Genomic DNA, 11,474 nt, shown 5'->3' on the forward strand with positions numbered 1-11,474 from the left:
AGTCATACAGTCATACAAACCAGCAGCGGAAGTAGCTTGTCTGGGTACGGACAACTAGTAAAATAAAAGAGGCTTGGAAAGCCTAGCTATACTACGTGGTCCTTCACAAGCTCAGGATCACCACCTAGGCCTTAGCCTACTCATTGATGTCAACGTCTACGAAGAACCCATCAGAAGGGGTTGCAGCGTCTTCTGTAAAAATGTAAATTATGGCAACATGAGTACAAAGGTACTCAGCAAGACTTACATCAGATCCTACATACATGCACATTATCAAGAAGGGTTGGTGGAGTTGTTGCAGCAAGCCAGCTTTGACTCTTGGCTAGGCTATCCTACGAGACTCCAACTTGAAATGGTTTTGCGTACTCGAGTCCACTACTCACCACTTCAATACACTACCGAGGATCCACCTCCATCTTCCTACGGAAGAGCCATCCTTGGCACTCACACTTATCTTGAGGCTTTTAGTAGTTTCCATTTACTTGTCTATGAACTGTATAGGCAACCAAGTAGTCCTTTACCGCGGACGCGGCTATTCGAATAGATCATGATAACCCTGCAGGGGTGTACTTCTTCATACACGCTCTCACCACTTACCGTCGTTTACACGACATGTACTCGGCAACCTTCAAGCGGAAGCCCAACGTGGGTGTCGGCCACAACCTACCTAATCACCTAAGTCTCCAATCCAGGTTTATCGCCTATCCAGGTTCCATCCGCAGGGAGTTCGGCCGAGGTTTCCCATACGGCCCCGAACGATGTGTACAGGGGTCCGTGACACCTAACGGGTGCCCGGTATCCCCGGCCACGTACCTACCGCATCACAGCCCACCCCTACGGTCAGCGCTGTCCACGGCCTCCAGTAGGCTACAAACACCAGAAACTACTTGCAACTCCTGGACGGAGAACTAGGGTGAATAAGAAGCCGAGAGGGTCCATTGGTTTCGGGCCCAATGCATGGTAGTAGCTGATTCTTAAATCACACATACAGATCTCAGTGCTTAAGGTCGGCTTCAATGAAACAACCCACCATGTACTCCTACATGGCCTCTCATCGATACCTTCACCAAATCGTGTTCACCACACCACTCTCATTACCGACATAATCATTTCACTCTAGCCCATCACCCAGATGAACCAGACCTGACACGACTCTAAGCATAGCAGGCATAGCAAGGTAGGAACAACACATACATATGGCTCAATCAACTCCTACACATGCTAGTGGGTTTCATCTAGTTACTGTGGCAATGACAGGTCATGCAGAGGAAGTGGGTTCAACTACCGCAGCACACAGAAGTTTGAAACGCGTTGTCTTAATGCAGTAAAAGAGAGCAGGAGCGAGAACATGGGATTGTATCGATATGATCAAATGGTTGGTTGCTTGCCTGATGGTTCGATGCACTGATACGGTTCTTCGTTAGGGAAATCACGGTACTCCTCGGAGGCAGAACCTATCGCAAAGCATACCGATACACAACTATCACCAAACAATGTGCAACAATATGATGCATGCATGAAACATGGCAATATGAGTGTGTTGGGCTAATGCAACTAAGACCAGAAGGGTTTGAACCAATTTGAATCAAAGATTCAAATTTCAAACTCAAACATGGCCCTTTAAAGTGTTTTTCCTTGTTCTGCATTAAACATCAAGTTAACTTGTTTAATCATGCATGAAAATAGTACAGATGGATAGATTGAATTTTTCTGATCATTTTTCATATATAATTTGTCTGATTTGGAGTTATAGAATAAAAGTTATGAATTTTTGAAGTTTAAACTATATTCTGGAATTTCCTATATTAGATTAAATCCAGAAAATCAATTACTGCGTCAGCCTGACGTCAGTGTGACATCAGCAGGTCAACGGGACATGTCCGGGTCAAAGCTGACAGTGGGTCCCGCGTGTCAGTGTGATTAATTAAACTAAAATTAATTTAAACTAATCCTAATTAGTTAACAGGGCTGGGCCCCACCTGTCATCGACTCAGGAGAGTCAACCAGGGCCCACCCGTGGTCAAACCCGGGTCGGCTGCACCGGCGTTTAGCCGCCGGCGAGCCCAACGCGGCGGCGGAAGTGATTTTTGCCGTTCCGGCAACCAAACGAGCCGCGGAGGCCACCGGAGAGGAGCTGAGGTCGAGCCGCAGCTCTTGGTGGAGTCCGTTGGGGTCGGGGTGGCCGGAGTTGGCGCCGGCGACGACTTTGGCGGCCACCGGAGTTCGGCCGAAGTCGAACTTGTCGCTAGGGGGGTCGGTGAGGTGCGGGGAATAGCTAGTTAGGTGCTACGTGACGCGGTGAGCATGATCGACACCGTGGAGTGGTCGGAGGGTGACCGGGAGCACGTCGGCGACGAGCTCCACGGTGGTGGGTGCGGTTGAGCTCCGGGAGGTCGCTACACGGCTCGGGAGCAAGAAAAGAAGGGAGGGGAAGATGGCTAAGCTCACGGGGAGTTTGACGAAGCCCTTGGTGCGGCCGGGGACGGACCGGAGTGACGACGGCGTTGAAGGGGATCTCCGGCGACGGCGGTTCGGGCGAGGTCGTTGCGGTGGACTCGGGTGTTGCGAGCGCTCGGGGCTCGGCTTGCTCGATGAAGTGGACAGCGGCGGAGCTCCTGGACACGACGAGAGGACACACGGGCGGCGGGGAGCGCGGCTACGACGTAGGCACGGCGGCGGTAGCGTCGGCCATGGCTGGGGGGGCGCGAGGGGGAGGAGCTGGAGAGGAGAGGGGGTGTCTGGGGGGTTCGGGAAGGAGAGGGGGAGCGATCCACGACGTCACCGGGCGAGGGGAGCGGCGAGGCGGCGAGCAGGTGCGTGGCGCACGCTGCGGTCGCCGTCGGGCACCTGCCTGCCTGCCTGGCCGGCAAGCAGCTCGCTGGAGCGGCGCTGGGCTGGGCCGGCAGGTGGGCCGGGTGCTGGCGCCAGGTAAGTTTTTCTATTTTTTTTTGTTTTCTGTTTTTTTAATACTTCTGCAACTTTGTTGATTTATTAAAAATACTTAGGCAACTCCTAAAATCACCAAACTACTCCTGGTCCATAGTTGGATTATGTCCAACATGAAACATTTTAGTTTGGAGATATTTGGGCATCTGAATATTTTATATAATATTAAATGCCCAAATTCAAATATCTATGATTTAATTCAAAGACCCTAGGATGACCTAGGAAAATGTGCATCACTTTTGGCAGAGGTTCTGAACCAAGACAAAAATGATGGGCATTTTAGAAGGGCATTTCAGGTTCATTGAAAAAGTTTTTAGTAAACCCTAGTTGGTTTCAGAGGGGGCTGGGGGTTCTGCCATCCCCATTTCAGGTTTCTGATGAAAGAATAAACATGATGCAACACTCTAATGCATGACTAGCTAGGGTGTGACAGACGTCAGGACTACCCCTGCTACCAGTCCAGCCAGCATTTTGGAGCCGTCAAAGTGCATGATCCAGTTGGAGTATGCACCGTACTCTTTAGGGAGTTCGGCTTCTATCCATTCGGCGACAAAGTCAGCCAATACTTGCGACTTAATGGCCTACCGCGGTTTGTATGTTATGTCGAACGGTAGGAGCTCGATAGCCCATTTAGCAATCCGGCCCGTAGCATCGCGGTTATTAATTATGTCGTTGAGTGGTACTTCGGAGGCAATGGTAATTGAACACTCTTGAAAGTAGTGTCTTAGCTTCCGAGATGCCATGAAGACTGCGTATGCTATTTTTTGATAGTGCGGGTATCGGGATTTACATCGGGTGAGGATCGTTGATACGTAGTAAACCAGCTTTTGAAGCGGGAATTTGTATCCATCCACCTCTCGTTCGACGACGAGCACTGTGCTTACCACTTGATGTGTTGCAGCTATGTATATTAGCATAGGTTCGCCGATGTTTGGCGCTGTTAGGACCGGATTACTGGCCAATAAGGTCTTTATCTCATCGAGTCCGGCCGCGGCTGCATCCGTCCATGGAAAGTGTTCGGTGCACCGAAGGAGGCGGTAAAGAGGCAACGCCTTTTCTCCTAGCCTGGATATAAAGCGGCTCAAAGCGGCCACGCATCCCGCTAGCTTCTAGATGTGCTTGAGGTCTATTGGTATGGCCAACTGTGACAGGGCTCGGATTTTTGCTGGATTCGCTTCTATTCCTCTATTGGAAACAGTGAAGCCGAGGAGCTTCCCCGAAGGGACACCGAAAACACATTTTTCCGGATTCAACTTGATGTCGTATGTCCGGAGGTTATCGAATGTGAGCCTCAAGTCATCTATTAGGGTTTTGACGTGTCTGGTTTTTATGACAACGTCGTCCACATACGCTTCCACTGTTTTGCCAATTTGTTTTTCCAGGCATGTTTGGATCATGCGTTGATAGGTTGCGCCGGCATTCTTGAGCCCGAAGGGCATAGTGTTGAAGCAAAAAGGGCCATATGGCGTTATAAAAGCTGTTGCAGCTTGGTCAGACTCTGCCATCTTTATTTGATGGTATCCAGAGTATGCATCGAGAAAACACAGCGAGTCGTGTCCAGCTGTGGCATCGATGATTTGATCGATGCGAGGGAGGGGAAAGGGATCCTTGGGGCAAGCCTTGTTGAGGTCTTTGAAGTCGACGCATAGGCGACATGATTTGTCCTTTTTTGGCACCATTACCAAATTCGCCAGCCAATCCGGATGCTTAATATCTCTGATGAATCCGGCTTCGAGCAGCTTGGCTAGCTCTTCCCCCATGGCCTGCCATTTGGGTTCTGAAAACCACCTTAGGGTCTGTTTGACCGGTTTGTATCCCTTTAGTATGTTTAGGCTGTGTTCAGCCAGCCGGCGTGGGATGCCTGGCATGTCCGAAGGGTGCCAGGCAAAAATGTCCCAATTCTCGCATAAGAAATCTCGCAATGCGGTGTCTATCACGGGGCTCAATTGTGTTCCGATGGATGCTGTCTTTGTGAGATCTGTTGGGTGGACCTGGAATTTGGCTATCTCGTCTACAGGTTTAAATGAGGTGGACTTGGGTCGTTTGTCGAGTATCACGTCGTCCCTGTCCACAGTGGCCCGCAGTGTTGTTAACTCTTCGGCTGCCAGGGCTTCAGATAATGCTTCCATGGATAGTGCTGCGGTTTTGTTTTCGGCGTGGAGTGCGACGTCTGGATCACTGGCTAGAGTGATGATTCCGTTGGACCCGGGAATTTTAAGCTTCATGTACCTGTAATGGGGTACAACTTGAAAGCTTGTAAACGCGTCCCACCCTAGAAGGGTGTGGTATCCGCTGCTGAAAGGAGCCACTTGGAATGTGATTTCTTCGGACCTATAATTCTTCGGAGTGCCGAATACCACATCGAGTGTGATTTTTCCCGCGCACCGTGCTTCCCGAGTAGGGATGATTCCCCTGAAGGTGGTGCCGCTTTGCTCAATGCAGCCTTTATCAATCTCCATTTTATTGAGCGTTTCTTCATATATCAAGTTTAACCCGCTTCCGCCGTCCATGAGTACTTTGATTAGCCGGAAGCCGTCCATGATTGGGCTAAGGACCAGAGAGGCCGGTGCCCGGACAGTCCATAATCGAGGTTCGTCACTGGCATTGAAAGTTATAGCCGTGTCATTCCAGGGGATCATTTTGGCCACATGGCAAATTTCTGCAGAGCTTCGGTGAGCCTGCTTGCGCCTGTTGTTAGAGGCGAAAGTCTCGAAGACTGTTAGTACCGTATTGTGTCTGTGGGCATGATATTGTTCCGCTTCATGGCTCGCAAGAAGATCCTCGCCACTTTTTGCCACCTGCCGGAGTATCCAACATGCCCTAAGGCTATGAGATGGCATTGTATCCGGCGTACTGTTGAGCTTACATGGCCTATCAAGCCATTCTTCCAATACGGATCCCCGCCCTGGGGTGGGCTTCAGTTTCTTGGGGATTGGATTGGACGTCTTACGAGAGTTCGTCCGTTTGGTTCGGACAAAGGTCTTAGTGAGAGTGGTACTATCCCAAAATTCTGTTTGGGTCTTCCAAGCGCTCTCCATTGCACAGTACTTACGTACTATGGTTGCCAAGTCCGCGAAACGTATTACCTCGCGGCAGCTTATAGCATTGAGGAGCCCTTCGTCCATGCAGTTTTTGCAGAAGAGTGAGACCATGTTCTCCTAGCGGCAGTCCTTAACCTTGTTGAGTGCAAGGAGGAATCTGGCCCAGTAATGATGTACCGTCTCCCGGGCTCTTCCCTGATGCGGGAGAGAGAGTTTAAGTCCAAATAAGTATTGTTAGCAGAATCCAGATTATGATCCGATCTAACACCCAGGGGCGCGGACGGTTCCAAGCCCAACGGCTCGGAATCCGGGATGCTACCCGATTCCTTTGGCCCAATTCCCGATCCTAAGTCCAGGACCTGGGGCAGGTTGTCCTCTAAACAGATTTTCGGCTCAAGGAGTTCGGCGATCCGAACATAATTCGTCCTCAAAGCCGGGGGACGATCCGCGTGTGGTTCTTCCACAATCGCTATGTCATGGGTGGCCGGCGGGGATCTGATGTCCCTTCGGTCGGGTTTAAGCCCAATCCGGTCGTAGTTCGTAGCAACTCCCAGAGTGGCGATGCGATCCAAGAGTTCATTAAAGGAGGAGAGCTCCATTGGATCCATCTGTTCGGCAAGTTCCGAACTGACTCGAAGATTATGATTGATGACCCGAGAGGCCCTCGTCGGCTCTGTCACCGACGGGGCGGCCATGATAAAGCCGTTGAGCCGGAGCATCTGGCCTACAGCCAGAGCTCCCTCTGAAGTAATGTCGTCCTTGAAGACGAGTCGAGCCATCAAGCCTTACGGCGACGTCACAGATGAACTCTCAATGAAAGCACCAATATCGGTGTCAAAACCGGCAGATCTCGGGTAGGGGGTCCCGATCTGTGTGTCAAGGCTGATGGTAACAAGAAGTAAGGGACACAGGTGTTTACCCAGGTTCGGGCCCTCTCGATGGAGGTAAAACCCTACTTCCTGCTTGATTAATATTGATGATATCGGTAGTACAAGAGTAGATCTACCATGAGATCGTAGAGGCTAACCCTAGGATCTAGCCAATGATGGTATGAATGTAATTGTGATCGGCCTTCTAAGGACCAACCTCTCCGGTTTATATAGACGCCGGAGAGGGCTAGGGTTTACATGGAGTCGTTTACAAGGAAGGAAATATAATATCCGGATCGCGAAGCTTGCCTTCCACGCTGTAGCGACCCGACCCGAATGGGTCAAGTCTCTGTGCTTACGTGTCATCCCTGGATCGGTATGCTGACACACACAGTACTCGAGGATTTATAACAGAGGTAAATCACATGTATAAAGTAACGTAAATACTATTACCTCAATCCAAAATAGCGGAAGTAACAAGGTTGTGGATTCCCATCAACACCAACGGCAAAGTTGAGTATAGGAAATCGTAACCCTAACGTATCACTTACTCGTCGTCTGAAAAGTCTGCAACATGAAACGTTGCAGCCCGAAAACGGGTCAACACATGGAATATGCTGGCAATGTAACACATAGAGAGTAATGAAAGAATAAGCTATACTACATGCATATATGGCTGGTGGAAAGCTCGATGGTTACGGTTTTGCGTAAATCCAATTTTCCCCTACTACAAAGGAATAAATTTATTTACCTATCATGGTGGTTGTTAAACATTGAGAATGGTTGACAGCATTCTCAATCCCAATTAAAAATACTCATTAACAAACCCAACACTATTAAATTAGAGTAACATGTTGAGATTCATATGATATTCAAGTACTAGATACTCAAGATGTCCATAACCGGGGACACGGCTAATCATGATTAGTTTGTACACTCTGCAGAGGTTTGCGCACTTTTCCCCACAAGACTCGATCGCCTCCGTTTGGTTTCTCGCACTACATGGTGTTTGAGAAACGGATGACCGAGACATAGTCTTTCAGAAGCGCTAGCACCTTACGATGGGTAGACCGGTACACCTACATCCCCTACATCTGCTAGTCCACCACTATAAGAGTTCGCACGACTTAGTCAACTATGCCAGAGCCCATAATGGCTTGTGGCTGCACACGGAAGTTTCTAGCATTAATTATCTTATGATCCCTTTGAGCTTGGGTGGCGGTCCATAGGAAAATCACACGGTACCCCCGGGATTTCCAAAAAAAGCAGGTAATCACTGGATACCCCAGGTGCCTCAATCCACCCAGATGTGTATTTAAGTTGCCACCTTAGATAAACCATTAATTAACAAACTCACATCTGTCATGGATATCACTCACCCAATCCACGTCTACTAGCATAGCATGGCATAATAAGCAAACACAGAAGTAACTCCCAAAGGTTTCATAAGTAACACAGGTAATAGGTACTACCACATCTACTTCCCATCCCACAATTTAATTAGATCCTAATCATGCAATGTTTGAGGATTGATCTAATGCATAAAAACTGGGTAGTAGAAAAGGTATGATCAAGTGTTACTTGCCTGTAATGTTGATGAAGATGATTCGCACTCAAAACTCTTGATAGTTCTACTCGTCACACTCCGGTCAATCTATCGTGAGCAAGCAATAGCAACCACACATAAGCAATCACTCAAAAGATCGAAAAGAACGAAGAGAACAACTCGGAAAACATCAAAGCCAAGCAAATAACTCTTGCAGCATAAAACAATTTCTAACAGTACCAAAATTATGTGAATTTGGCCTTATCAGAAAGTTTAGGTCAAGAGGTTTGATTTGCAAAAAGAATCAACTAAATCGGAGTTACGAAACTCAAGTTATGATCAAACAAAGTTAAATTTCAAATCTGATCTAATTCAAATTTTAAACTTTCAAAAACAAGTTTAAGTTGTTTTACTGGATAGAGGAGTTCATAACGAAGAAGTGGGCGTTGGTTTCGTTGGATTTGGACAAACGAGCAAAAAGTAGTGATCGTTTGAAAATCAGGGGCCAATCTGTAAATAAAATATTCACAAACAAGTCCCTGGCAGAAAACTAAAATAAAAAAGAAAAAATTGTACCGAACAAACGTTCGCTACAGAAACAAAACCGACGAAAACCATTTGCTCCAGAAGCCTAACTAGTGAACGCTCACTACTTAACTAAACAAAAAAGAAAAACAGATCTAGGTTTTCTGTAGAAAACCGATCTAGGGTTCGGTTTTATACCGGTCCTTGGCGGTTCGGCGGTCTTCGGCGGAAAACCAGCGGCGGCGGTTCCCGGCGCTCTCCGGCAATGGTGCGACGGCGGCGAGGCAGGCGGCGTCCGCGGGCTAAGGCGACGGCGGCGTTCGACGGCGGCGCGGCGGCGGAGTGCGAGGGCAGCGACGGTGCGGGTGGCGAGAGGCAGCAGCACGGTCGGCGGCGGCGGCGGTGGATCTCGCCGGTGCGGCGGCTTCCGCGAGCATGGCAAGAGGTGCGGCGGCGGCGCAGAACAAAAAGAGAGAGAGGGGGGGGGTCCGGGGTGGCTTTATAGGGGGAGAGGCGGCCTCGAGAGGCGTGGAGGAGGGGCCAAGGCGGCGGGGTCGGTGCCGGACTCCGGCGAGTCCGTGACACGCACGGGAGGAGGAAGGCGGCGCTGCATCTGGGCCGTGGCCTGGCCTGGTGCTGGGCCTGGGCATTTTTTTTAAAATATTTATCCACACAAACCAAAATAAAACAAAATAAACAGAAATATTATATAGGCATATAATATATCTAAATTTGCAGAAAAAGAATTTCTACAATATGGACATTTCTATAGCCTTAAATAAACTACACACAAATTCTAATAATTCGAACAGTGCTCCTGCTCTAATAAAATCCAATAAAAACCATTTTAAAAATACCCAAATTAATTCAAATTTATTTCTCTCCAATTTTCTGTTGTAGGGAATCATGTTACCCTAATTTCCATATATTTTATGTTTGGAGGAAAATAATTTGAATAAAACTCAAATAACTCCCAATTGAAAATAAATTCAAAAGAACTTTGAATTTAATTCTTTGAAAACTCCCAACTCATATTTCATATGTTTTGAATAAGTCATTTTATCTTCGCTCGTGAAAATCATTGAGTTGCTTGAAGTTTAAGAATTTGAAATAATTCTGATGAAAGTCAAATCTTTTCAAAACCCTTTTCATTTATTTAAATGGAAGAAGTCATGTCATCTTCTCTCTAGAGTTTTGTGTTTGAAAAGAATTTGAATCCATGGAGATCAGTAGGCAAAGGTGAAAGTTTGGGAAAGTCCTTTTATTCCCTCTCATTTAACTTTCAAAAGTTTCAAATTCACTCACTTTCAGTCAACCAATCAAACAAACTATCTATTTAATATAACATTCCAAAATTTAGAATTTTGGGATGTTACAAATCTACCACCCTTAAAATGAATCTCGTCCTCGAGATTCAGAGAGGCTAGAAAGAAATAGGTTAGGTTTTGGAGGTCTTCTCAAAAATCCATCGATCGTCTCCGGGGTCTCGGGTGCTACCACCCTTAGAAGCATGGTTACGGTTCCTTCAAACTCTTATACTCCATCCTTATTGTTGACAGTGTCGGTCTTCTCATATTCTCGGGAAAATTCCTTCTCCAGGCTCTTCCGATAGTGGCATAACCTTTTCCTCAATTCTTCTGTCCTTTCCTCTTGGTAAGGTTATTCCGAGATTGGGTCTTCTTAGCTGACGGGTCTGACGCCAATACTAAACAACTATCGATATCTCATGGCGGTCATCCAATTTATGGTTCCTCCTACAGAAAACGGGTCTGGGTTGAACCTCACCGTATATCCTATGATTGGCAACAACTGCCTTGTACAAGGGAAAATACTTATACCATTCTAAGGTTCAAACAAGGTTTTGATCGTCGTCTCTCTACTATAGGTAAGTCACTCAGATTTACCATCCCATATAGCAAGGCGAACAATAAGAGTAAGTCGGTATGGTGATCAATCCATCCCGCACCCAAATCATTTCCTTGTATACGGTTTAGCGAATCTCGCATTCTAACACTCGGTCATCCTCACAAGCATTGCATAATTTCTCTTGTCAACGAACTAAGTTTGAATAAATCCATTGATTTTGCAAGCCAAACAAACATCTATCGTTCCTTCACAACTCTCAGGTTTTGCGTAAACTCCTATAAAATCGTCTATCGAACAAAGTCGTAACTCCTTCCAGAGTTTTTCCTTCAACAAGAGTGTGCTTGCTTCTTGGCAGGTCCTGGGCCTGTGGGTTATGGCCCATATCATCACTTATAAACCTTGAAATCATCCTCGGGGCAACCGATCATTATTCCAACATCCAATCATATTGTCTTCCTTCCTTCCTTCTGTTGGTAACAAACTAAGGGTGATTACTCTGACTCATCATGGAATTTCCATTGATCCATATTTCCAACATCATACCTCCTTTATATCCAATAGTAATTCATCTCTTCATCCTCGTGGAATGTCCCACATACTGAGATAAAAACTTATACTTATGAAGTCCATACTCCATTTCGTGGAACATCATTATCCTTTCCAGGGTCAAGCGTCCTTACA

Source organism: Triticum aestivum, chromosome 7B (genome assembly GCF_018294505.1).
Source record: "Triticum aestivum cultivar Chinese Spring chromosome 7B, IWGSC CS RefSeq v2.1, whole genome shotgun sequence".
In the NCBI taxonomy this organism is placed as follows: domain Eukaryota; kingdom Viridiplantae; phylum Streptophyta; class Magnoliopsida; order Poales; family Poaceae; genus Triticum; species Triticum aestivum.